We start from the raw sequence: 26,266 nt of genomic DNA, 5'->3' as shown, positions 1-26,266 counted from the left end.
CTGAAGCTGCAGTCCCCGAGGGCTTCTCCTTGGAACTCCCCACTTGTCTCACGGCACCGCACAGAGCCGAGCAGGGCGCGGTCGCCACGGCCCCTTCCCGCCGTACGCGCTCCCGAACCGCCAGGGGGCAGCGCAGCGCGCGGGGCTGGGTGCGGGCACAGCAGAGCCTCGCCGTCGCCGGCTCTACGCGCCAGAGGACCAGACCCTCAGGCTCCGGATCCGGCAGGTCCGGGGCGCGCCCGGGAATCTGTGTGCTCCCCAGGCCCCAGACGGTTGGGCCCCGCAGCTTCCAGAGCCTAGGCTGGCCCGGGTCCCCGAGATCTGCCCCGCAGGACCCAGCCCCAGGTGCGCCCCCCCCCCCCACCGTGCGACCGATTGTCCCGGCGCCGGGCTCGCGGGGAGGGGGCTGGGCACGACTGCATCTTTGTCCTCCGTTTCTTTACGCCGCGCGGGTGGTCCGCCAGCATTGTCCGACCCGTGTCCCGGGCGGGGGGCGGCGGCAGAGGCTGGTGCGGGGCTCACGGCAGAGGCGGCCCTGCGTGCCGCACGCCGCGTCCAGGGCGCGCCCGCCGCTATCCAGTTTCCCGGGCTCGTCAGCAGGCGCGGTGTGCGGCGCGGCGCGGGCGCTCACAAAGGGCTGCGGCGGCGGCGGCCTCGCGGACCGAGCCGGCGGGGGCGGCCGAACAACCGCGCAGCCCTGTGCCCGGGCCAGGTAAGCGAGGGCCCCGACTGTAGCCTGGGGCGCGGGCGTTGGGGGTACCGGGGTGAGGGGAGCTGTTGCCGCGGCCCCAGTGCAGTCCTCCGGACCTGGCGTGGCTGCGGAGAGTGCAGGCAGGCGCCCTGGGGGATGGGGGCGCGGACCGGCGCCCCCTGGGCCGAGCCGGTGTCTCGCGCATCCCGGGGGACTCCTCGCGGACGAGGGGCGCTGGCCGCCGGCGACTATTCGCTCGGGTTCCGCGCGGCTGGGGTCCCTAGTGCCAGCGGCGGCCCCGCAGGGCTCTGGCACCAAGTCCCCTTTCCGGATGGCTACTCCCGAGTTTGGGGGTTCGCTTCGGGGTTCCCTCGCTCCCGGGAAGCCGAACTCTGATCTCCCCCCTCCCCTCCACCTTTTTCCTTTCTAATGAGGCCCAGCGGGAAAAACTCCTCAATTAAAAATTCCGCACACCTGGTCCTCTGGGCCTCCGGCGCGGGCCCGGGGCGCGGCGGGGTCCTGCCGGTTGGCCTGGCTTCTGCCCGCTGCTGCCGGGAGATCGGAGCTCTGACGGTCCAGGCCGACATCCGGCCCTCCTCCCCGCCCGCGAGCTGGACTTCGCGCCGGGCGGCGGGCCTGTGTGCTAAGGCTGGGGTGAACTGGTCTCGGCGCTCAGGGGTTCTGGGGGGTTCTGGGGGGTTCCGGGAGCTGACCGACCTCCCCTAGTTTCCCTGAGAGCGGAGGCTGAGATGGACGCCGCTAGTCTGAACTTAGTATTTACTTGCAGGAGGAAGACTTCATTTTTTTTCACATCTGAGATTTGGCCTTTTGGGGACCAGATTCAAATCTGTGGCTAAGCCGCCTCCCCCATGGCCTTGCTGACGGCGAGGCGCCCCAAACTGGGGCGTCTCCTTCCAGGGCTGGGGCCTGTGAACTGAGCACTCTCTGGCCTCTGCAGCCTCCCCCCCTTCCCCTCGCCACCCCCCTCCTGAGATTTCTTTTCTCTTGCTCTTGGAGAAAGGACAGTTGCTTTAGAAATCGTGACCTGCAGGCTTTGAGGGTGCACAGGAAACATGTTTTCCCCAGACACACTTGGAGCTGCTCTGCAGGTGCCAGAGCTGGTGGGCGGCCCCATCATTGTTCAGCCTTCTGCTAGTGGTCCCCCTTCCCCTGGCCCCTGAGGTGAGGTGAGGCCGATGGGGGTGCAGTGGGGCGCTTCCCCTCCTCTCCCAGGCAGTCCACCAGGAAGGGGCAAAGCCTGGTTCCCTGCTCCGGAGCTGCTGGGGCACCCTGCCCTGTGTCCTCACTTCCTGGGTGGCTGGAGAGGGCTCCTGGGTGGTGAGAGACCCAGCGTTGTCCAGGGCATTGGGGAGCAAGTCGGAGCTGGCAGGGGTCTGGGCAATGGCGCTAGTGGTGGGGCACCCCGAGAGTCTTCTGTAGGAGCCCGTTTCTCTGATCCCTGGTCTTTTTTTTCCAGGAGCACAGTTGTGCCTTTCCAAGTCCAGGGTCCCGGGTCTCTGTGTGGGGGATGAGTGTGGGCTGGACCAGATGGTGGGGCAGCGGGGTGGGGTGTGTGTGTGTGGGCCTGAGCGGTGAGGTGGGTGCTGGCCGGAGGGCCGGGCGGGTAACAGCCCCCTTCTTACTGTCTCCCACCTGCGCTCGCTGCCTCAGACCCCTCAGGCCCGACACGTGGGCCGTCCTCTCGTTCTTGGGGCTGCCCCTTGGAGTGCGTCTAACCCTTAAACACACACACGGATTCGTTTCCCAGGAATAATCGGTGGGGCCGGGTTGTGAAACGAAGCCACATAAATAATCCAGTTTGCCAACCGAGCGAAGGAGTGCTCGATAAAAATAAAAGATAATTGTGAAAGGCACCAGTCGCACCCTGGGGAGCTGACGGCGCTCCGAGACACCTCGATTTTTCCTAGACACAGCCGAGGAGTGCAGAGGGCGCCCACGCCCACGGGGAGGCCGCCGCCCTGCTGGGCTCCCCGGGAGCCGGGCAACCGACCGTGAGGCTTGTCTGGGGGGCCGGGGCAGGGCGGGCAGAGCCCGGATGCACGGCCCCCCGCCCCAGGCCTCAGCCCCTCCCCAGCTCCCGCCCCTGTCTTTGCTTTTGCATGCCTGACCTGACAAGCACAGGTGGGGTCCCCGGTGGCCCCAGGGTCCAAAGACCTGGAGAAAGCTTTATTGTCTGGGCGAGTCCCACAGGGCAGGGGGGCACAGGGGCCTTGCACACATCAGGGGACTTCCGAAACAAGTGGCGGATGCCTGCATGCTTTGCCTGGCGTCCCGGCCTTAGAGAAGCAGAGAGAGTGGGAGACACGGCCTTGACCTTGCTGGGTGGCTGCGACAAACGGGGACATGTGGGGACTGGCGGGAAGCGGTGGAGGCACTGTCATCAGCTCCGTCCCGACGTGGGTCACGTTCGAGATGACTGCTCACCAGAAGGTGGCCCCGGTGCCCGGCTGCGGGTGGCTGGGCCCCATGCCCACAGTGGGGAGGATTTCTGGCCCCTCCCCGCCCCTGAAGCCCCCGCCCACCACCTGGGCCGGGTCCAGCTGGTGCCTCAGAGCAGCCTGCTGGCACAGGCTGAGTCAGCTGTCGTGGGCGCAGTCTTCTCTCTCCTGTCCTGCCGCCAGCCCTCCACTGGGCCCCTGTCCTCTCTCAGATGCACGAGGGAGCCGGGGGAGGACAGGGACCTCAAGGTCACACAGCCTGTGGGGCATGAGAGTTCCCCTGGGGCTTGGGAACCCTCCGTATTGGTGGGGTGCTGTTGCCGTGTGATTTAGGATTTCTGTCCCAGCAATGGGGTTACCCAGGTGGCACTGCGGGGCTGCCCAGTGGCAGGTGGGACCCAGGCCAGGCCCGCTGTCCCTTGCTCAAGCCTTCAGTGCCTATTTCATACCTACATTCCTCTGCCTGATTTTTGCCAGTTCCCTCCCTCTGTCCCCAGCCGTGGTCCCTCCGAGCTGTCCAGGCCCCGGACAGGCTGGCTCACTGCTCAGGCTTGCCCTGCGTTGTCCCACCCCATCCCCACCTGCCACCATGGCCCCAGGGCCTTCATGCCCATCCGTGATGACCCTGCCGAATGTGGGTTCTCTCCCTCTCCTCCCCGGGCCCTACCACTGGCCAGGCTCACGCTGACCTCAGGGCCTTTGCACCTGCTGCGTCCGCCCCCTGGCACGTGCCTGGGCCAGCTGTCCCCCTGGCTTTCTTCCTCACCTACTTCAGTTTTCTGTTTGCAGGCCAGCTTCCAGACTAGGTGACGAAAACTAGTGTCTCTTCCCTCTTTCTTGTGAACCCTGCGTTCTGTTTCTTCGTAGTACTTAGCGTGCAATTGTTATATAGACGCCATCCTTGTTTGTTTATGGTCTGTCTCTTCCCGCGCCAAGGTAAGGACGTCGCTCACCCCTGCATGCCTGGCCGCCAGAACGGTGCCTGGCTCCTCGTGCGCCCTCAGTGCCACGTGCCCGGTGAAGGAAGGAAGCAAGCCCCGGGAATGTGGTTGTTCCTTCCCGAGAGAGCGTGGCTCCCCGCTCCTCCTTCCCCGGGTCCCCAGGCCGGAACTGAGTGGAATTCACATTTGGAATCCCTCCTAGAACCACGCTCAGTGGGCAGGCAGGGTGGAGCCAGGGGATTGTCCAGCTGAGGTCATTCGTCCTGTGGGCCAGAAGACAAGCCGGCCAGGGCGGTGGTCCAGCCCTAGGAGTGGGCATGCCGATTCTTCACAGAAATTCCCTTTTTGGGTCCTCGGTCACTGAGACTGCCCGCAGTCCGGCTGTCCCCACTGTCGGAGCCCGCTCCGCGTTGTCCCTGCAGTCACCTGGGGCACGGATGCGCTGGGCACGAGGCACCCTCTTGCCCAGGTTCCCTTCCTCCTCCATCTGGATGTTTCTAAACTGGTCTTGTACCTTCTGTCACACCCAGCGCCTCAAGGCTCCCAGCCGCTCTGCCTGTCCCCGGTTGCCAGCCTTTCCTTCCCGGCGCCTCCCCCACCCCACTCTGCCACCTGAGCACCGGCCTTGCCGGGGAGGGTGCAGGAACGGTTTCTGGGGGCGAAAGGCGCTGCCAGTCAGGCGCAGAGGGCGCATTTGGAGTAACGAGAGCTCCGTGCGGACCTGGTGCTACCACTCCCCCTGGGGCCTTGGGCCAGTCGCTGGCTTTGGAGACCCCTCCTCTGCATCTGCCATCGTATGTTGTCCCTACTGCCACTGTCACTTAGAGGCAGAAACCAAACGCAGCATCCAATGGACACGAAATAATAGTTCTGATGGCCAGGGTGGGGCGTCCCTCGGGTGGTGCCCGTGTGGCCTCGGACCTGTTGTGGCCTCTCCCGTCTCTCTGGGAGTTTGACGGGGCAGGTTTGCTCGCTTCAACCGCAGCCTGGCACGGAACACGGAGTTGGCACTGTGTGAGCTCGGCGTGCCGACCCAACTTAAGGCGCCGTCTGGAGTTGGAAGGGTCAGAATGCAGAGGGACCGGCGCGAGGTCGGGATCCCTGCGCCTGTGGACTGCAACGGTATTAGCATCTCGTGGTTTTTCTGAAAATGGAAGCGCCCCCGACGTTCAAAGGAGGCTTTGGATGGAGGAACCCGCCGGAATCAGCCACTCGCTGTCGGGCGCTTTCATGTGTGGAGTCGTGGTCCCCCGTGTTCTCCCGCCAAACCCAAGGGGCGGTCAGGACGCCAGGGACCGGGCAGCTGGCACTGGTCCCAGGTCGCAGAGCATGCCGGGACTTCGGGCAAGCACAGGAGTTTCGGTCCGCACAGGGGCAGGGCCCAAGGCGCATGCGCTCTGACGTTCTCCACGGCCCCAGCAAGGCTCTGGGGCCCCGTTTGCATCGGATTCTTTGATAAACTGGGGACCGGTGGGGGGGGCGGAGGAAGGCACGTGACAAGGACTTAGGACCACTTGTGTGACTTGTCCAGGGGTTCATTTTCAGCACGTGTCCGAGAGCCTGAGAGCTGGTGACCAGGGACGTCAGCACTGGGCGGTGGGTGGAGAGTAATGGACATGTCCCAGATGATCAGGGGACCCTTCCTGGGGGCGGCGCGGGGGCTTGCGAGCGGATACTGCCGGCGGGTCTGTAAGGTGTTCTCCTGTCCCACCGGAGCTGACATCGATCCTTTGCGCTTTCTGCTGCAGAATCAACTGCGCAAAGAGACAGGAGGCTCTGAAATGCTCAGGGTCTTGTTGTGGACAAACCCTGTTAGTAAATAGCCAGCGATTGTTAGATCGATACTGGCATTTAGGGTTTTCAGTTGGGAAATGGACTTCCGTCTGCTGTGTGTGTATATATACGTGTTGCAGCTCTAACTGTGGATTTCTCTGAACTGTGTCACGCATCGCTAATTTAATCTGAAAAGTAATGCGTGGTTTTCCCCAATTGGTTTGCTTCTTGGTCGCCTCGGAAAACCCATTGTTCCCGACACGGGAGCCCTGCTGAGTGAGCGAACACGTGTGTTGAGGAATGATGGATTTCTCCGTCGTCCTGGCAGCAACCCTGTGCCTCGCTCAGAGAAAACGCAGCTTATGCCTCTCCGTGTCTGGGTGGAATAAGCAACCTGTGCACTCCAGTGTCTGTCCCTGTACCCCGGGGCTGGCCACAGCTGTCCCGAGTGGGGTGGAGAGGTGTGGGGCCTGTTCAGGGATTGCATGTGGGTTTCTCCCTAACTTGCGAGGCCTTGGACGCCGGCTGCTACCTGGAGCGCTCTAGCTGGTCCTGGCTGGTGACAGCGGCAGCGGGTGGCCGACTGCTGGCTGACGGATCCTGACCACCGGTCCTCGAGCCACCTGCCTGGCCTGCCTGCTCCCTGGAGTCCCCGAGGCGGGGGTGCAGCAGCTACCCCTGCAAGGAACCACAGGAGCTGCAGTGCCTTTCTTCTGGGTGCGTGGACGGCGAGGATTCTGCCTGTGGCTTTTCTTGGCGTGGAGGGAGCGTGCCCACGTAGGACAGACTGTGCCATCTGCTCCCGTTCTTGGGGGCCGACTTGGGGCTGTTCCTTGGGTGGGGAGCTCCGAGAACAGGCGCCCCTCTGGACCAGGAACTTCTAGTGGTGCTTCTCCTTCGGGTTTGAACTGACTTTTGGTTTTCCATTCATTGCATTTCATCATGAATGGTTTTCTGCTTGCTCATGGCCGGTCTGTGCTGCGTCAGCAGTGATGGCAGGGGCGGCTGCCGTGGCATGGCACCCAGAGGGAGAGGCACCGACGGTGGGGAGCCACCTCGGGGCCCTGAGTGTGGCAGCACCCTCCCACCCCTTGCTGCGGGAGCCCCTGCCCTGACTCTGCGTGCTGTTCCTCCTGCCCACTGGGGAGGGCGGCTCATCTAGTGGTGGGGATGTCGTTCTCTGGGCCCCCAGTGACAGCTCCTGACCCCATCCTGGGCATTCACCTCTCAGGTTTTTGCTGTGCAGGGCCTCTGCAATGCCAGTACTGGGGCTGGTGCCCGTGCCCTGCACTATAGTCCCCCCAGGCCCCTTTACTTTTCCAGGAGCTCATCCACCCACCCATCCACCTACCCACCCACCCACCCACCCACCCATCCACTAATCCATCCACCCACCTCCCCATACACCCACCCATACACCTACCTACCCACCCATCTACCCACACACCCACCCACCCATCCACCCATTCACCCACCTACCCACCATCCACCCATACACCTACCTACCCACCCATCTACCCACCCACCCACCTACCCATCCACTCACCCATACACCTACCCACTCGTCCACCCTACAGGTCTCTCCTGACCCCTTTTTGGAACTGGGTGAGGTCAGGAGAGAGGGGCCCTGGGAGAACGTGGGATGACATCAGAGCCTGATTCTGGCTCAGGGTCCACCCCCCCCGCCCCAGCAAAGCAGCAGCCAGAAGGTGTGAGGGTCCCAGCATGGGTGGGGGCGGGGGCGGGGACCCTGTCCTGGAAGAGTGGGTGCGGTGCCCTGGGGGCAGAGGGGCAGCCCCAGAGTGAGTGGGGCGCACAGGAGGAGGGCTGAGGGTTTGGCAGCAGGAGTACATGGCTTGTGCAGGTCAGAGCTGGAGACGGGGGCGACCATTAGGGCCAGGGCCCCTGGTGGCCCTGGGGGAGCCACTGCTGGGGCAGGGAGCCCAGCGGGAGGGTGACAAAGGCGTGCGGTGCCCAGCGACCTCCAGGGGAGTGTTTTCCACGAACGAGCTCCGGAGCCAGTTGGAGATGCGAGAGGAATGCGGGGAGGAGGGCGGGTAGGATGTGCTGGGGTCTCCAGGTGAGATACACCAGGAGGGACATAGCAAGGGACCAGGCAGGCGAGCCGCATGTAGGGGGCACTTGGAGGGCCTTTGGGGGAGGTGTGTTCAGTTCCTCGAGAGGGACAGGAGGGGAGGAGGGCGCAGCGACGGCCCTGCGGCTCTGGGCCCCTGGGGAGGAGGCGGCAGCTGCCAGCCACCGAGTCGCCGCCTCGCTAGTGCGGACGTTTAATTTTACCCTTTAGAGATTTACAGGCTTTTTGATTAAATTGCCATAGTTCTCCTACAAGAACGACACAATCCATGACAAACCATAAATCACGTTATTAATTTGCTCACGTGGCGTTAACCTCTGCGGCTCCTCCGACTTACCCCGCTGACTCCCTCCGCAGGAGGACGGCGGCTGCGGAGCCCGAGAACCTGGTTTCCGGTTGTCGGTGGGCGGGGGAGGCTGGAGGGACATGGGTCGAGGTGGCTGTGCTGCCCGCCAGGTGGCCGTCCTTGGCCTTTCTGGGTGGGCTGGCTCTCATTACAAGGGTCACTCCTGGTGGCAGTCTAGCTCTTGACTCCTGGCTGGCTGTGCGGAGGGCAGAGGTCACGGGGAAGGGGGGGCGGCCAGAGGCTCCTCCTAGCATGGGCTGTCGTCTTAGGGACCCGGCGAGGGTAGCCGTGGTTTTCTGAGAGTTGGAAGGGCCCACCTGGATGCAGCCTGTACCTGAAGCCCCCCCAGCTTGGAGGCCCCCTTGTGGCCCAGGGTCCTAGGTTTGCTGTGGTGTTTGCACAGGAAAGCAACAACTGGGGGTGGGGGCGGGGAGCCAGCGCTGAGTTTCCGAGACTTCTCAATGACACGGAGGCCAGATTGGGGCTGACAAGTCAGATTGTCCACCTCCTGTGCTGGGGGTGCTGGGGGCACTGGGGCACTGGCCTGGGGGCTGGGCACTCGAACCTGGGCTCACGCCCTGACCCTTATTTACACAATATCGTTTCCTGGTGATTCGGCCCAGGGATGGACGCCATGCCCCCTGTCCCTGAACCCCCGTTCCGCTGGGGCGCTCTGCCCTCCCAAAGGCGTCAGCCGCCCAGAGAATCCCAGGAGAAGCCGTGGAATTCTGCGGCCCGGGAGGACCCTTGTCCTCCTTTTGCAGAAACAATGAATTCATGGGTTCGCTCTGTTGAGCTGCATGGAATTTTTAAAATTCCTCTGGTTGAAGAATCTAAAATGGATTAGTCAATTCTCTTAAATTGGACTTTTAAGCAAGTTCTTGGGGGAAAAAATGGACTGTCTTCTGTGTGTGGAAGCAGATTCCGTGGGAACCTTCTGGCAGTGAATTTCAGAGGGCTTGTTGGTTTAGTTTCCGTGTCAAATCCTGAGTCTTAAAAAGCCAAATGGGCTCTGGCAGGTGTGGCTCAGTGGACTGATCATGGGCCTGTGAATCAAAGGGTTGCTGGTTCGATTCCCAGTCAGGACACATGCCTGGGTTGTGGGCCAGGTCCCCAGTAGGGGGCGATGGAGAGGCAACCACACACTGATGCTTCTCTCCCTCTTACTCCCTTCCTTCCCCTCTCTAAAATTAAAAAAAAAAAAAATGACACCTTAAAAAAAAAACAAATTGGGGGAACGTCAGGCAGGAGACCCACCTTTCTCTGCACAGGACCTCTCCCTCCAGGCCAGCAAACAAGGTAAACATCCTTCCTCACCTGAAGATGCCAAAAGATGTCAGAAGAATGGAATGAAACACGTGTGATTTTGAACGTTTTTGGGGGGTGTATGCTGTCTGCTGGGATGTAGAGTTTGCAGGTATTGTTTCATTATGGAACAGTAGAAGAGCTAATCATAAGAATAAGAGACATGCCATCTATTTTTAAAATACAGCTGACCCTTGAATCACTCAGGGCTTGGAGGCACCGATGCCCCATGCAGTTGAAAATCTCCATGTGACTTTGACTCCCCTAAGAACTTAACTCCTAACAGTGCGCGTAGCCTACTGCTGACTGCAAGTCTTACCAATAACACAGACAGTCGGTGATTACATATTATACATGTTAGATACTGTGATCTTAACAGTACAGTCAGACAAAGGGAAGAAAATGCTACTAAAAATCCCAAGAAGAGAAATTACATTTACAGTACACATTGGAAAAAGTCCGCGTGTAAGTCGACCCCCGCCGTGCAAACCCGTGTGGGTGAGGGTCGCTGTGTTGCCTCCCGGCGTGTTTCTGGCCGCGGAGTTTGGGCTGGGAAGGACCCCGGCCTCACGGACGGGCAGGCGTCTGACGTGCTCGAGATCTCGGATTCCTTGGGCTCTGCTTCCACATGAAACAGATTGTTTTAAATGAAAACGGTTTCTGGTTATAAAGCAGTCATTGTAAAAAGCCCAATTTTATAGAAATAATATAGAAAATGAAAGCTTTCCCTCCACCCCCATTCAACCCTTGCAAAGACAACCATTGTTAACAGTTTGATTCCTACCATTTCTCTTTCTTTTTTTTTAAAAAGGATTCTATTTATTTTTAGAGGGGAAGGGAGAGAGAGGGGAAAGAAGGGAGAGTGTGTAGGAGAGAAACATCGATGTAAGAGAGATACATTGATGGGTTGCCTCTCACGCACCCCCTACTGGTGATCTGGCTCACAACCCAGGCATATGCCCCAACTGGGAATCGAACTGGCGACCCTTTGGTTCAGAGGCCAGCCCTCAATGCACTGAGCCACACCCGCCAGGGCCAGATATGTGGAATTTTTGATGTCGTCCAATCTCTCAGGCTCTTCTCTGATAGCCCCTGAATTTTGCCTCTTACTCAGAAAAAGAACTTCCCTACCCTAAGTGTGTATAAATACTCCCCTGTATAAATATGTCATTTATTCTAAATATTTCTTCTAAATATTGATCATTTAGATTTTTTACCTCTTTTATTCATCTGGAATTTACTTTTGGATAGGGTATGAACTGGAGATGTAAATTTTTTTTTAGATGAACATTCAGTTTCCCAACATGATTTATGAATAACCCATCTTCATCTCTGTTTTGAGATGCCATGTTGGTTATCGATCAAGCTGTTTTGTGTCTTGGGTTATTTCTACCGTGATTCTGGACTCTCAATTCTCATTTACTGGTGCGTTCTGGTGCAAACATCTGTTTAAATTACTCTGGCTTTTTGTTGCACTTTGTTCTCTTGTAGGTTCTCCTTTTTCAATCTTTTCTAGCCTTTCTCCTCTATTTCTTCAACTAGATGAACTTTAGAATAAGCCAAGTTCATCCCGAAGTCTGACTGGGATTGTGATTGGGATAGTTCTCAAGGTTTCTTTGGGGGAGAGGAGACATTTCTCTGTTTTCTCCTTCTCTGGGTGTTTGGATTTACTCAGAGGGCCTTTGCATCTTTCAGCCGTCATTCATGGCTTTGCTCACATGGTCGCTCGGTACGTGTCCTGTGAGACTTAGGGCTGGGTACTTCATAGCTCCAGTGGCTCTTGTCGTGGGGTTGTCCCGCCTCCTGCCTCCTTTCCTACCTGAGCGTGGCTGATAGAGAGAGCTGTGAACTTCTCAGTTCTAGCCCGTCTAGCCCACACGCTGACGACTCTTGGTTGGTTTAAATGGCTTGCTAGTCCTTTCTCTTGGATTTTCTAACTGGGGGCTCATTTGCCAATGCATTGTGTCTCGCCTAAACTGGCGGGGACCCAAGAAACAGTGGTGGCTGTGTGGGTGCACGGGCAGGGGGTGGGGGTCGAGGGAGAGAGGGTGAGGTGGGGCTCGGAGGGTGCAGCCCTGATTCTCAGCTCCCCTCTGCAGGTGGTTTGAGCCCCACAGGTGACTCAGAAGCTGGGTGGCTCAGTGAGGTGGCCTCCAGCAGGAGGGTGTGGATCTTGGCCAAATTTCCACCAGGACCCCTTGGCCCGGGGCAGGCCCTGGAACCTGTGATGCCAGTCACCCTTAGGAAGTGAGTGGGGGTGGGGGGGGAGGGGATCCCTCCCCCTGCCCATGTTCAAGCCATCAGTTTCTTGTCTTTCATGCTCTCACCTTGGCCTTGGCCGGTCACACCCTGCAGACCAGCGGTAGGGAGTTGCTTTGTGAGATTCCTAAGTTATTTGCACGTCATTGAGCTTTTGCATTTCCTACCGGTAGGATCTTTGCAGAGGCGCCCAACCTGCAGGCTGCATGCAGCCCAGAATGGCTGGGAATGTCACCCAACACAAAATCGAAAAGTTACTTAAAACAAGATTTTGTGTGTGTGTGTGATTATGTGTCGCAGTGTATTTAATGTGTGACCCAAGACAACTCTTCTTCCAGCGTGGCCCAGAGACGCCAAAAGGTTGGACACTCCTGGTAGGGCATGGTAGCTCTCAGTACCTGCTAATGAGGTGTTTGGGACAATGGATGCTATCTTTCTCCTTTTATGTGGTAAACCTGCCACCTGGCGCCTTGAGGATGGTCACCCCGTGCTTGGCACTTTGGGGGCTGGCAGGTGCCGGGACGGATTAAGCCTGTGATGGGGCTGGACCTAAGGGGTGACGGGACCCCATGCTGCCCCCTGGCGGTGGTCGGGGGCGGGGGTCCGACTCTCCCAGTGAGATCCGGGCCCAGCAGGTGAGCGTCTGACCAGGAGGCGGGGAGCCTGGGAATTTTTATTTTTACCCTCATCCCACCTGCGGGGAACTCGTTCCCAGGTGAGGCCCCTAGTCTCCCGTTTCTGGCCGGGCTCAGGCTCGCTTCCTGCGCTCACAGGAAGTGACTTCTCAGTGCCACACAGAGAGAGATGGTGGGTGCCAGGGCCCTGAGGGTGTGGCGTCTGACTCCGGGCTGGGGGGTGGGGGTCCCCATTTCTTGAGAAGGGTGTGTTTGCTGGTCACTGGGCATGACTTCTGTTTCGTTGGGGTCCGTCCTTCCAGTTGGGACGGCTCCTGGAATGCGTATTCTCCGTGATGGAAAGGGGCGCGGACAGCTTTTTGCAACGGTGGCTTTGTCAGGTGCCCCTGAACCAGAGAGGTGGCGCCCTCAACCCCCGCGGGAACCCAGTGAGCAAGGCCTGCCTGAGGACTCGTGGCGGCATTCTGTTTTGCCGCAGGGTTCAAATCTGCCGGGTAAGTTCTGGGCTTCCTGGTGCGGGTCGGGTCTAGTTCCTGCGCACGGTTTTCTGGGGGTCCGTGCAGGATGTGCACCTTCAAACCCGTCTGACTCTTGGCCGCAGACCGAGGGCGGCGTTGAGAACAGGCTGCTGTTTACAGAGCTCCTAACGGGGGCGGGTTTTGTTTCGAATGTGCCGACTGTGCCGGCGTTTCACTTCCTCCGGGTGACTGCGCGCAGTGGCCCGCTTTTTTGGCGTTTAATGGAAAATCTGTAGCAGAAACCTGCTTGCCAGCCCGACCCCCCTCCCCCACCCCCACCCCGTGGCCTGGGCGGATCCCAGCTCACCACCGAGACCACCTGCGTGCGGGGGGCGGGGGCGGGGACAGACACAGTCCACTCAGGGCGCACGTGGCTTTGATTAGCCTGCGGTCTGTCCACACGTGTGTTGCATTCTGGGTGGAGTTGTTCAGCTGTCAGTCTTCGGCAGGGGCGAGGCAGAGCGGCACTGACGGGCTTTGCCGCGGCCAGAGATGCTGGGAAAACAGGAGACACGAGGGCTTTTCTCGCCCGTGGAGAACGCAGGCGAAGGGGTTTTCAGTCCCCGGCACTTGGACTGTGCGGTGAACACCTCCCCAGCACACCTCTGGGTTAGTTGTTTGGCTAAGAGAACCCCCGCTGTCTTTCTTTAAAAAAAGAGACTATTTTTAGAGCGGGTTTTGGTTCACAGCCAAATTGAGAGTCCAGTACAGAGCGTTCCCATACGTCCCCGTCCCCAGCGCATGCGCAGCCTCCCCCGTTAACTATAGCCCCCTCGGGGACAATCGTTCCAGCGGATGCACCGCATCGGCACACCACGGTCACCCCAGGTCCATCCCATTAGCGTTTGCTCTTGGGGTTGCACGTTCCATGGGTTCAAGCAAACGTGCACTGGCGTGCATGCACCATCCCAGTACCAGGGTGCCGAACAGAGTAGTTTAACCCCTAGCCACCCTCTGGGCCCACCGCTTCACGCCCTGCCCCAACTCCTGGCCGCCACTGATCTTTGCGCATCTCCACAGCTTTGCCTTGTGCAGAGCATCGTATAGTTGGAATCAAACAGGAAGTAGCTTTTTCTGATCGGCTTCTTGCACTTTCTATTGGGTCGGCCAAAACGTCTGTGTGGTTTTTCCTTTAAATTAAAGACACATTTTTCATGGCCACTGATGACTTTGTTGATTGAGGATATTTGGAGTATGTCTGCTATCTCCCGCTATTGGCTTCTGGTGGGGAGAGGCTAGGGGTGCTGCGAAACACTTTCCTATGCATCAGACAGCCCCACAGCACAGAATTATTTGGCCAAAATGTCAACAGTATCGAGAAGCTTTGCAAACCACTTTAGACACACTCCATCAGTCACAGCACCTTCTCCACACACTGCACAAATCTTTTTTTTTTGCATTTCTGTTGTGTTTTTGCCTTTCTTGAAATAATAAAGCATAATATGCCAAAAATGGTGCATATCTTCTTCCATCTTCAATGTTAAAATGGTAATTTGTTTTTTAAATGCATGCTGATATGACAGCTGTCACACACAATCTAACAAAATTGTTTGGAATGAAGTTAAAGACAGCAAAGCACTATTAGAGCCATCGTACAGAGAAAGCTGAGCGCAGTTTTCAGCTGACCGAATATGACGCATTCTGGGACTTTACATGGCTTGATAACTCATTTATTTTTATTGCTGAATAAGGTTCCATTGTCTGGATGGACCAGAGTTTGTGTATCCATCACCCACCTGGGGACATCCTGGTTGCTTCCAGGTTTCAGTGGTATGAATAAAGCAGTGATAAGCACCTGCGTGCAGGTGTTGGTGTGGACATACATTTTTGGCTCCTTTGGGTGAATACTGATGAGCGTGGGCCCTTAGATAAGAACGTTTGGTTTTGTAAGAAGCTTGAAACTGCCCTCCAGCCCTGGCTGGTGTGGCTCAGTGGGTTGAGCATGGGCCTGTGAACCAAAGGGTCGCTGGTTCAATTCCCAGTCAGGGCACATGCCTGGGTTGCAGGCTAGGTCCCCAGGAGGGGGAGTGTGAGAGGCAACCACACATTGATGTTTCTCTCCCTCTCTTCCTCTCTTCCTCCTTTGTCTAAAAATAAATAAAATCTTTAAAAAAGTTAACTTCCCTCCACACGGCTGTACTGTTTTGTAGAGCTCCTATGGCCCCACATTCACGTCTGCCTGTGGTGTGGTCGCGGCCCAGGTTTTGGCCATTCCCACCGGTGGGTGGTGGAACTGCACTGTTTCAGTTTGCGTTTCTGTGGGGACAGATGAAGTGGAACACCTTTTCATACTCACCATTAGCATGTCTTTCCTGGTGAGATGTCTGTTCATGTCTTCGGCCCCAGTTAGAATCAAGTTGCCTGCTTTCTCATTGTCGAATTTTATGTGTTCTTTGTATATTTTTGGTAATGGTTCTTTATCAGACATGTCTCTTGTAAATGTTTTGTCAGTCTTGTCATTCTCTGGACCTTGTCTTTTGCAAAGCAGACACTTAATTTTCAGGAAGTCAAGCTTGTTTTATCTTGTATGGATTGTGCCTTTGGTGTTGTATCTAAAAAAGTCCTTGTCTGCGCTGGCCAGGTGGGTCAGTTAGTTGAAGTGTCCTCCCATACACCAAAAAGGTCGTGGGCTCGATCCCTGGTCTGGGCACATACCTAGGTTGTGGGTTCGATCCCCAGTCAGGGGAGGCAACCAATTGCTGCTTCTCTCTCTCTCTGTCTGTCTCTCTCTTTTTCTCTTTCTCCCTCCTCCCTCCATTTCCACCTTTTCTCTTCTTCCCCTCTCCCCCCTTCCTCTCTCTCTCAAAAAAAAATCAGAACATATCCTTGGGTGAGGATTAAAAAAAAAAGTCCTTGCCAAACATATGGCTCCCTAGATTTTCTCCTTTGTTATTTTCTAGGAGTTTTATAGCTTTGTGTCTGACATTTAGGTCTGATCCACTTTGAGTTACGTTTTTGTGACGTCTGTGTCTGGATTCCTTATTTTGCACATGGATGTTCAGTTGTTCCAGCACCGTTTGTTGAGAAGACCATCTTTCTTTCCTCCATTGTATTTGCCTTTGCTTTGTTGTCAAGATCAGTTGAGCCCCAGCCAGGTGGCTCAGTTTGTCGGAGTGTCGTCCTGTGCACCAAAGGGTTGCAGGTTCAATTCCCGGTCAGGGCACATACCTAGGTTGCAGATTCAATCCCTGTTCAGCATGCATATGGGAGGCAACCAGTCGATGTTTTTCTCTGACATTGATGTTTTTCTATCTGTCTCTCTCTCTCTTTCTCCATCTCTCTCCCTTTCTCTCTAAAATCAATAAAAATATATACTGGTACTCAGGCAAAGATTTAAACGGAAGGATCAATTGACTATTATTACGTGGGTCTATTTCTGGGCTCTCTATTCTGTTTCATTGATTAATCTGTCTCTTCTTTCACCGATACTGCACTTCTCGAGTAGCGCTGGGGCTTCACTGGGAGTCTTCCAGTCAGATAGGGCCAGTCCTCCAGACTCGTTCTTCTATTTCGTGTGCTCCACAGTCTTCTGTCCCAGTTGCTGCAACGGTCTGCTTTCTTAGTCGTCAAAACCACGGCTGGTTCCAGCCCTGGCTGGTGTGGCTCAGTGGGTTGAATACTGCCCCACAAGCCAAGGACCGCCGGTTTGATTCCCAGTCAGGGCAAGTGCCTGGGGTGTGGCTCGGATTCCCAGTTGTTGAGCGGGGGGGCGCATGTGAAAGGCAACCACGCATGGATGTTTCTCTCCCTCTCTTTCTTCCTCTCTTCCCCTCTCTCTAAAAATAAAAACAAAAAAACCACAACTGGTTCCAAAAACGTCATCCTTGGAAATCCTGTGTATCCATGAAGCGATTTCTCTTTTCTTACATAGTTGCATCCATTTGAAAGTTTATATTGATCCTAATAGTGTATCTGCTTGAGATATTTTGCATTCAATGAGATGGGCTTGATATGTGACATTATTTAAAAATTCAAATATTTAGAGTTCCGAGGCTCTTAGGTCTTGATTTGGGGGGCATGTCCCACTTTCATAAACGTGATTCTTTTCCCCAAAAGGAAGGTCACTAAATGAATCGCTCACGTTTTCTGGTCTTTCAGCAAGAAGCATTGATTAATTGTGTTGAGAAGAGACCCACTAGCTGTTGTGGTTTTCACGGTGACTTCATGTGACTGCCTCTGAGATGCAAGGTTCTCTGGGCACCGCTCCACTGTTTGGCGCTGGGACTCCGGGGCACTGAGGGCTGATCTGGGAGGGAGGGACCCTCGAGCTGAACAGTTTGGGCTCCACTGGCTGCCTTTCGCTCCTGAGCCAGGGCGGCCGGATCCCCGAGAAGGACACCGGCAGTTAGGTCTTGCTGGGGAGGACGGACACAGCCACCAGCCCCAGAGTGTGTGGCTTTCCCTGAGCAGAGGCAAGAGCGCCACGCTGGCCCGGCAGCTCACACGCAGCTGTGCAGCTGCAGGACAGGGACGAGATGCACCAGCCCAGGCTCCTCCGTGGGGTCAGGGGAGGCGTTTGACTCCATGCACGTCTCCTGTCTTAATTACAGTTTGGGGTAAGGACAGTCACTTGTTCTGCTTGCAGCTGCACATGGATTCTCCTTTGTCCGTTTAGTAGCACTCTTAAATCAGAATACATCTTTGCTCGAGCCATTTGGAAGCATTTCACATTTAACCAGAGCAAAGGTAGCTGCCAAGACAGTCCCACGCCCACCCCAATGCCGTGGCCTTGGGGCCCACCCCCTCCACTGTCCCGAGCCCGTCTAGAAGGGTTTGTGCTTCTCATTGGACATGAAGCTGTGAGCCAGTGCAGGTTACAGATTCACGTTATTCACGTTCACTTCGGTGGCCGTGGCCCAAAGGTGGATGTCAAGGCTTCCTTGCTCACCGCCCAGAGAAATGACGAGGCTTCCCTGGTGCTGCTGGCTCCCGAAGGATTAGTGAAGTGGGGCCACATTGGCTTTTTTAAGATTTTATTTATTTTTTAGAGAGCTGGGGAGGGAGGGAGAAAGAGAGGGAGAGAAACATCGATCTGTTGCCTCTCGTGCACCCCCTGCTGGGGACCCAGCCTACAACCCAGGCATGTGCCCTGACCGGGAATCGACCTGGCGACCTTTCAGTTTGTGGGATGATGCCCAACCTACCAAGCCACACCAGTCACAGGGGGACCATATTGTTCTAAAAGAGATTTCAAGACCATCCTCTTTGGAAATCCTACATAGCAAGGAAGTGATTTTATTTTCTCTTTTCAGGCCTCTGAGCTGTGTCTGTTTGAATTTTTTGCTTCATACCCATTCCCTGTCATCATGCATTGGCCTGGGCTGTTTTGAATTCTATTAGAACAGGCTGGATGTGAAGTGATTCTAAAGACTTTTTATTGGCGTTTGGAAGACCAGGAAGGGTTCCCAGTGCTGGTATTTGGGTCATGGCCATGCCACTGTGCATCCGTTTGTCACTGCAAGGGAGGCTATTTTCGGGAAGGGCCCGACAAGAGGCTTCCTGTTTCTGAGAGTCTGCTAGGGACCTGGAGGCATGGGTCACTCAGAGGTCTGTCCTGCTGCGCGTCGGAACCCGGAATGGGGGTGCCGTGACTTCCGCGATGTGCCGATTTGGCATTGTGGGGGACTGACCGGCCTCCCCTTTTCATTCAGGATTGATTGGCTTTGTAAGAAAAATTCTGGCACCACGTCCAGTTTTAGAGACATGTCCTCAAGGTGGGGGTGTCCTAAAAAGGCCCAAGTTCCAGCTGCTGGCCACATGATGCATAGTGGGCAGGAGTGGGGGAGGGTGCCTTCTGGCCCCCGCCCCAGGCCGCCCCTCTACCCCACGCTCCCTGCAGAGGGACCCTCTGCCCCACACTCCCTGCAGACGGGAGCCCAATTTCCACCTTCTCAGAAAATCAGCGCCTCCGAGTGTCCCAGCAGGTGGGCGTCGCCATAACTTATTGAACCCCGTTCCCGTTTATGGGCACTTAGATCGCTCCCAGTGTTTAAAAATATTGCCACAGTGAAATCCTCACACAGACACCCTTTATTTCATAGGTACGTGATCATCCTGGAAATGGCATTGTTGGGTAAAAGGATGTGCATTTAAATTTTTTTTTTTTTAGATTTTATTTATTCTTAGGGAGAGAAACATGGCTGTGTGAGAGAAACATCCACCGATAGCCTTCCGCACGTGGGCCTGCCTGCAACCCAGGCTCGCCCTGACCAGGAGTCCAAGGGTGACCTTTTGCTTTTTGGGGTGTCGCCCAACCGACTGAGCCACGCTGGTCGGAGTGCGCTTTTAAATGTTTTGATGGAGAATGATGACTTGCTCTTCTGAAAGGCTTCCTTGGGACTCTGCCTAAGAAGAAATTTTTTAAAAAGGAGAAAGCTACTGAAAATGTAATGCGTCACCAACAGCCAAACAGGGTGGCACTCCCTGGGGCCAGCAGCTGTGAAATGTGGCAGCCCAGAGAGACCAAGGACCCCGCCCGAAGGTGACGTGGTTTCTAAGGTGTCCTGCACTGTCTGCTTGGCCCCCACCTCCTACCCAGTAGAGCAGTCCTGAGAACAGAAGGTGATGGAACACATCCTGAGAGCTTACTAGCGCCCCTCGATTTGGAGCGAGGGCGACCGTGATGGCAGGTGTGGGAAGGATGCGCCTGGGGCCCAGCGGCCCTCCCCAACTCTGGAGGAGAACGGGTCCTCCTCCGCGGCTGCTGCCCGGGGTCTGTTCGCACTGCATGCTGGGAGAATCCCTTGGCTCCATCGGCCACTTCAGCAGGCGGCTCCTCAGTTGTGTCCAGACTCGTATCGGGCTCTCTGAATATCAAGTACCGTGTTTTCAAAAATTAATAGGTTTAATTTTTCTCAGCAGTTTTCAGTTACCTTTTTATAGGACTGCACAAGTGTCTGTTGAGTGTTGACCGAACGTGCCTGCCTTCACAGAGCTTACCCTCCAGGGAGGGAGGCGGATGATAACCAAGATAAATAAACAATATGCCCCGTGTTAGGCGGAGGCAAGTGCCACAGAGAAGCATCCGCCAGGGGAGGAGGCCAGGAAAGGCGGTGGGCGGGGTGGCGGCTCTCGGTAGGGTGTTCAGGGGGGCGAGGGATGAGCAGGGAGGGATGAGCCGCGTGAGGGAGGGGAAGGCGGGAACCAAGTGGACAGCGAGGGGGATGGCCCGTGCAAAGGCCCTGGGGTGGCACCTGTCGGATGTCCTTGTGTTTGGGGGTAGTGAGAGAGGTCAGGAGGGGAGGGGCCGGACTGCGACAGGATAGGGAGAAGGGGATGGGTGGGGCCTACACCCCAGTATCTTGGTGCTCTCATCCTTCTCTGAGGAAAGGAAACTGAGGCATGGGTAGGTTCCCTAGTCTTCCCAGGCTGTATGAGGCAGAGCCAGGGTAGGAGCCAGGGTGCCTCTGTTGCCTGCGAAGATCCAGGGTGGCGCCCTCTGCGGGCTGAGCACTGGCGCCTCCATGCGTCAGGGAGGAGGCAGTGTCACTCGCACTCCCCATGGCTCTCCCTGTGCACCCACGCAGCGCACGTGGTCTCCCTTTCAAAGGGCCTTGTTTAGCGTCTTTTGTAAGCCCTCCTCCATGTATAGCGCACAGGATTCTAAGATAAGAAATTCAAATGATGGCAAGCCCTTCATCTCCTGTCGCAGTTTGCTGCTTTGGAAAAACAAGTCGGGAACACACCTCGGAGAACGAACGAGTTTCATTTCCGGTCAGCGCAGATGGGGCCTGAAATATTAACACCCCAGGTTCCCCTCATCATTCTCCAAAAGGGTTGAAAAAATACACCCCCACGCTTGGGCCCCAGATCCTCAGTCACCTGTGCCGGCCGCCCTTCCTGAATAAACGCGGGGGAGGGGAGGCTCACGATCCGCTCGGGACTCTGCTTTTCACAATGTTTGGTGGCTCTGCAGAATCTTGCAGTTCCGGTCCTGGAGCTCCGAGCTCCCTTTGAGAGTTACTGCACAGGCGCGTTTCTCCTTTACTTTTGAGGGATCATTTTGCTGGGCAGAGAATGCTAGGTCGGTGGTTTTTAGTATAGCTTCCGTGGTCACCCCGCTGATGCCTCACCTTTCTCGTTCCAGGATCTGAAAGATTTAAGCGCTGCGGAAGCTCGTGCGGGCACACACGCCTGCCGCCAAGGCCAGGACCGTCCTGCGGATGGCCGAGAGTCCTCTGGGGCCTGGAGATTCGGGGTGAGTCGGGCCTGTGGCGGTCACGGAGTGCCTCAGCCAACGTGCCATTCTTCTGTGCATCTCGCCCCGTCTGAAAGGGGGGCTGGGGGACCAGCGGTGCGTTCTGCTGCCCCTACCTCTCTCTAGTAAAAGCCTAACTAAGTGTTGCTGCACTGACGTTTTCCCACCGTTTTCAGGGGGTTTTTTTTGTTTGTTTGTTTTGTTTTGTTTTGTTTTTTTTACAAATCACCTTTGTTTTGGGGAGAAGGACAGAAAGGACTTCAGGGTAAACAACCGCACACAGTGTACACGTGCTTCCAGAGACCCAGGCCCGTGATCGCCCTGTGTGCAATGCCTTGTGTTGCGCTCTGAGCTTTCCCTTGTTTCTCCCACTCGCTTCAGGCTGCAATTGTTCTTCATCTTCTTTCCTGACGCAGAAGCACGGGTTATTGATTTTCGATCTTCTCTCCTAATCGAGACATTTAATGCTACACGTTTCTCTCTCAGCATGGCTTTTGCTCCATTTTGGGAAGTGGGATTTTCATTTTCATTTCGTTCAACATTTTTTTAAAAAAATCTTCACATGCTGTCTTCTTTATAGGCGCACATGTTATTTGGAATTAACGCTGTTTGGTTTCCCAGTCGTTGGGGATTTCCCCTATCTGCCTGGTATTGATTTTTAGCTTCATTCTGTCCTAGGCTTGTGTTTCTATTTTTTTTTTTAAGATTTTATTTATTTATTTTTAGGGAGGGAAGGGAGGGGGGGGCAGAGAGAGAGAGAGAGAGAGAGAGAGAAACAGAAACATCAATGTGCGGTTGCTGGGGGTTATGGCCTGCAACCCAGGAATGTACCCTAGCTGGGAATCGAACCTGGGACACTTTGGTTCCCAGCCCGTGCTCAATCCACTGAGCTACGCCAGCCAGGGCTTTGTGTTTCTATTTTTAAGAAACTGAAGGAGTGCTCCGACGCCCCAGCTGCAGTCTGAGTGCTGTGTCCTGCCCCCACCCCCTTCCGGGGTTGACATCCCGGCCCCCTGGGGAGGGTGGTATTGGGTTAGGAGGCTGAGTCCGCACGATGAAATCAGTTGCCTTATGGAAGAGCTCCCCCTGCCACGTGAGGGCACACACGGAATGTCAGTGAGACTGTCCCATGGCTCTGAGACAAGGTTCTGGTCAAGTCCTCCCCCCAGGCAGCTGGCCTTTGTCACGGAGGAGGCTCTGGTGTGCTTCTTGGTGGCGACTGTCACCTCCCTCTGCCAGAGCCAAGAGCAGACATCAGACGTCTGTGGTCCCTCAGATTTCGGGGCAGAGGACGTGGCCTGTAAACTCAGTTCACAGATGGGTCCACAAAAAGCCACTGGTGTTCAGTCCTCCCAGGTTTGTCCCACTGCACGGGTGGCGGGATGGCGTCCAGGCTCTGGACACGTGAGCGGTGGCGCCCAGGCCTTCCCCTGCTCTGGTCCCCTGTCGCCCCCGGCATGGTGTTCTCTGTCTGGCGGTTCATTCATCGGTGGCCTCTCTTCCCCATGAGAACGTGAACTCTGGGGCACTGGAACCCCATCCACCTGCCCCCTGTCGCCCCCAAACCCAGAACAGTGCCTGGCATGCTCCGAGAGCGAACAGACTGAAAGAGAGAGAGACAGCCAGGCCAAGCTACCTGGTCGCAGGCGGCCAGCGCTGCTCTGGGGGTCTTCTCTCCTGCGCTGTGGTGGCGGTGACTGGGAAGCACAGAGGAGCGGATGTGCCTGGGCGGTTCCCGGGCATCCTCTCAGGGCAGAGAAATAGCCCACCGCTGCCCCTGGAGACGCCCGATGCTGATGCTTGCTCGCCTCTCCCAGGGGCCAGTGGCGTGTCTTTCTGGGCCTCCCCGGCCAGCACAGGAGCACTTGGGCTCCCTATGGCCGCGTCTCAGCTGCCAGCTTTCTAGCCCTCCCCCCGTGGACTGACCTTCGACCCCGCCCCTCCGCCGCCATCCCCCACACTGCGCTTCTGGGGTTGCCTTCTCGGGCCCTCCGCCTGCCAAGAAAAGCGAGAGCGCCCCATTCTCCTTGTCTCGTTGGCGCTCCTGTCACTAGTGCCAATTTTCACGCACAGATTTCCAAACCGTCAGCCATCTGTCCTGCTCTTAATGACAAATGTCACGGATGTTATTTTCCTGGCGCTGTCGGCGGAAGGGGGAAGCTGTGTTTTTCTGAAGTCCACGGTTCTTGCGCGAGGAAGTGTGACTGGCCGCCCACTCCCAGACATGAAGCGGCGTTCATGGCAGTTACTTTTCGAGAAGGAGGGCGCGGCCCACTTAGGTCTATGCAGAGAGAAGCTGGGTGAAGGCAGCAGCAGCAGGAGCTGACACGGAGGCCCAGAGGCCGGTCCCCACCTGTCCCGGAGGCCCTGCCCTGCCAGTGCAGCGTGAGGCTGCACCGGGGTCTGGGGCCACCCCCTCAGGCTGGTCGAGTTTGGGGGCTGTTTTCTACCTTTTGAAGCTTGTGAGGCTGGTGCTGAGCTGTCGGTACCGGGGGGTCTGGAGTCGCTGCTCCGGAGGTGAGACAGGGCCCTCTATCCTCCCGATGGGCCCAGTCCCCCCCAAAAAAGGTCCCCCTGTTACTTTCTCCTGGTCTTACGTGGGCTGGGACTTTGGGGAAACTGGCGTGGGAGGTGGGTGAGTGGGCGGGTGGGTGGTGTCAGTCAGTGGAGGAAGTGGGTGCTCTGGAGCAGCAGGACGGGTCCCACTGAACCTCCTGTCCCACAGCCGGTGGCCTCTGGGGGTGGGGGAGTGGAGGGACAGTGCATCTGTGTCATTCTGGAGTTCCCGGGCTTCAGAGGAGGCCCAGGAATGGCTGGTGACAGGGTGGCGGCCGTTGAGTCAGAATGGACGTCATGCCTCCGTCCTGGAAAGCAGGGCCAACGCAGGGTGGGACCTTGCATCCTTGTCCCCGAGCTGGTGCTGGTGCCCGGGGGTCAAAGCCTCCCCTCACTTTCCAGGCAGCACTGCCCCTTCGGGAGGCGGCCCAGGAAGCACTCCCATCTTGCAGAGCTGGGAGAGTGATGACGGTTTGCGCAGTGTGCTGAGGGCGCTCCGCATGCCGCAGGGCCCACTGCTTCTCTCGGTTCCTGGAGCTCAGTGGCCTCTGAGGGTTCATCGGGACGTTGCCGTCTGCATTTGGCTCGGAGATGAAAGCGCTTTATGTTTATTCAAATTAGGAGTAATTTAAAATTACAATTTTCATCTTAATTGTATGTACTTGAGGATCCCACTTAAGTCTCTGGAAATAATTGCAGAGTAATATTTTGGGAAGTTCTATGAAAATGCACAGATGTTGCAGCGGAGGAAGGTCCCCGTGGGTGAGCTGCAGCCCCGACGGAGAGGGCGTCTGGGACAGGTGCGCCTTCCCGCCCCTGCCTGGCTCTGGGCACAGGGCCCCTTTCAACACCTCCCTTCCAGGGCGGGTGCTGCCAGGTCCCAGGAAACGGAGGTCGCACAGTCACTGCGGCACCACCAGTCTCTACGCTCTGGTGCGGCATCTGCGGGGAGGCAGAGGGGCAAGGGAGGTGGGAGTAGCTAGGGAGGGGTCATGTTGGCAGGTTTCTGGAGGTTGCCCTGGTAGGGATGGGAGGTTGCCCTGGTGGGGATGGGAGTTTGCACTGGCAGACAGGGCAGCAGGTTTTCCGGGAGCTTTTCTGCAACCTGCAGCTCCCAGTGGGCCTGGGGGTCCCGCACAGCCCACAGGGCAGAGGGCGCTGGCTTCTGTGTCCCTGTGAGAGTGCAGGCTCTGTGCCCAGAATTTGTGGGCATGGTGGGGGGCTGACCCGTTGCAGAGGGGTTTAAACTCGGAGGGCTGCCCTCCCTGGGCACATCCCAGAGGAGCGCCGAGGGCCCCTTTCCTGCTCACTCACAAGACATGGGTGCTGGCCAGCCACTGGGTGGCCACGGGGCCTTGACCAGTGTGCCCTGGGACCTGGTAACCCAGAGGGAGGGTCCCGAGGGGCTTCGTAGTCTCTCAGCTGTCAGTCCTGGGCAGTTCCCGCTGTCCCCTCCCTCCTGCCATCCTGCACAGCAGCTGAGCTGGGGCAGCCTTGGGAGCGGGGAGACTCTCAGCCCGCTGCCCAGGAAGGACCTTGGGGCCAGGCCCGTGACTCCCAGTGACAGAAGTGCTTATGTCTTGAATTCGTGGCTCCATCACTCAGCCATACTCTCGACCCAGCTCAGGGGAGCCGTGGCTGCACGTCCCGGAGTGGAGAGGAAAAGCTGGACGAGCACTTTGCAGAGCAGGACAAACAAAACACTTGGAAGTTCACAGGAGTATGTTTAGGTATACAAAAAATACGCCTGGACGCCTAGTTTAGGGAGTCAGATGTGCAGTTCACATCACCATGAACGTGCCTCCCCGCTCAGCTCCGTAAAACGCACTGAAGTGCAATTACTGTTTATTACTTTAGGGCATGTTCTGAAAGCTTTGCTCTGTGTCTGTGCCTAAATGATATTGTTTTGCATGTTGTCAGGCTCCATCAAAACCATCTTTTACTGTGTTCCTGCAACTTGAGTTTTCATTAACTGAGAACTTTTCCCTGCGTTTATCTTCTCAGCAATCCCGAGGAAGGCAAGAGTAACTATTTCTGTCGTTTGGATAGAGAACAGGAGGACTTACAGCAATAATGTGATTTTTTTTTTCTTAAAGGTTTTATTTATTTTTAGAGAGAGGGGAAGGGAGGGAGAAAGAGAAGGAAAGAAACATCCATGTATGGCTGCCTCTCCCGCACCCCCAACTGGGGACCTGGCTTGCAACCCAGGCACATGTCCTGACCAGGAATCGAACTGGCGACCCTTAGGTTTTCAGGACAGTGACCAACAGTCAGGACTGATTTTTTTTCCCCTAACTTCAAGGAGCTAACCAAAAAAGGCTCTAATTTGCCATCTTCAGAGCCCCAGTCCATGTGAACGGTGAGGTTTATTAGGGATGGGAAGACGAAACTGGTCTCTCGGTCACTTCGCGCCCCTGTCCCTCCCTCCCTTTGCTGGGAGTCTCAGAGGCCTCCATCCTGCTTGGCAAACTGCAGGATCTTGGTAGGGCGA

General features: G+C 56.6%; 1 protein-coding gene across 5 annotated transcripts in view; it reads left to right on the top strand.

Annotated features, from left to right (window-relative positions):
* The first annotated feature begins 216 nt into the window (after positions 1-216).
* APBA2 (amyloid beta precursor protein binding family A member 2) overlaps positions 217-26,266 on the top strand; it is a 76,962-nt gene continuing 50,912 nt past the window's right edge. For 2 of the 5 annotated variants that reach the window (XM_045824755.1, XM_045824751.1), the window contains exons 1-2: positions 12,734-12,998; positions 21,109-21,219. The gene's annotated coding sequence lies outside the window, so the exon portion shown is untranslated. Of the gene's footprint in view, positions 346-586; positions 713-12,733; positions 12,999-21,108; positions 21,220-23,687; positions 23,737-26,266 lie in introns of those variants that run through there. The other 3 variants (XM_045824752.1, XM_045824753.1, XM_045824754.1) reach the window with 3 other exon arrangements.

Source organism: Phyllostomus hastatus, unplaced genomic scaffold (genome assembly GCF_019186645.2).
Source record: "Phyllostomus hastatus isolate PE091 unplaced genomic scaffold, TTU_PhHast_1.1 phas_scaffold_555, whole genome shotgun sequence".
In the NCBI taxonomy this organism is placed as follows: domain Eukaryota; kingdom Metazoa; phylum Chordata; class Mammalia; order Chiroptera; family Phyllostomidae; genus Phyllostomus; species Phyllostomus hastatus.
Note: the sequence above shows the minus strand (reverse complement) of the source record. Positions and strands in the feature narration are given on the sequence as shown.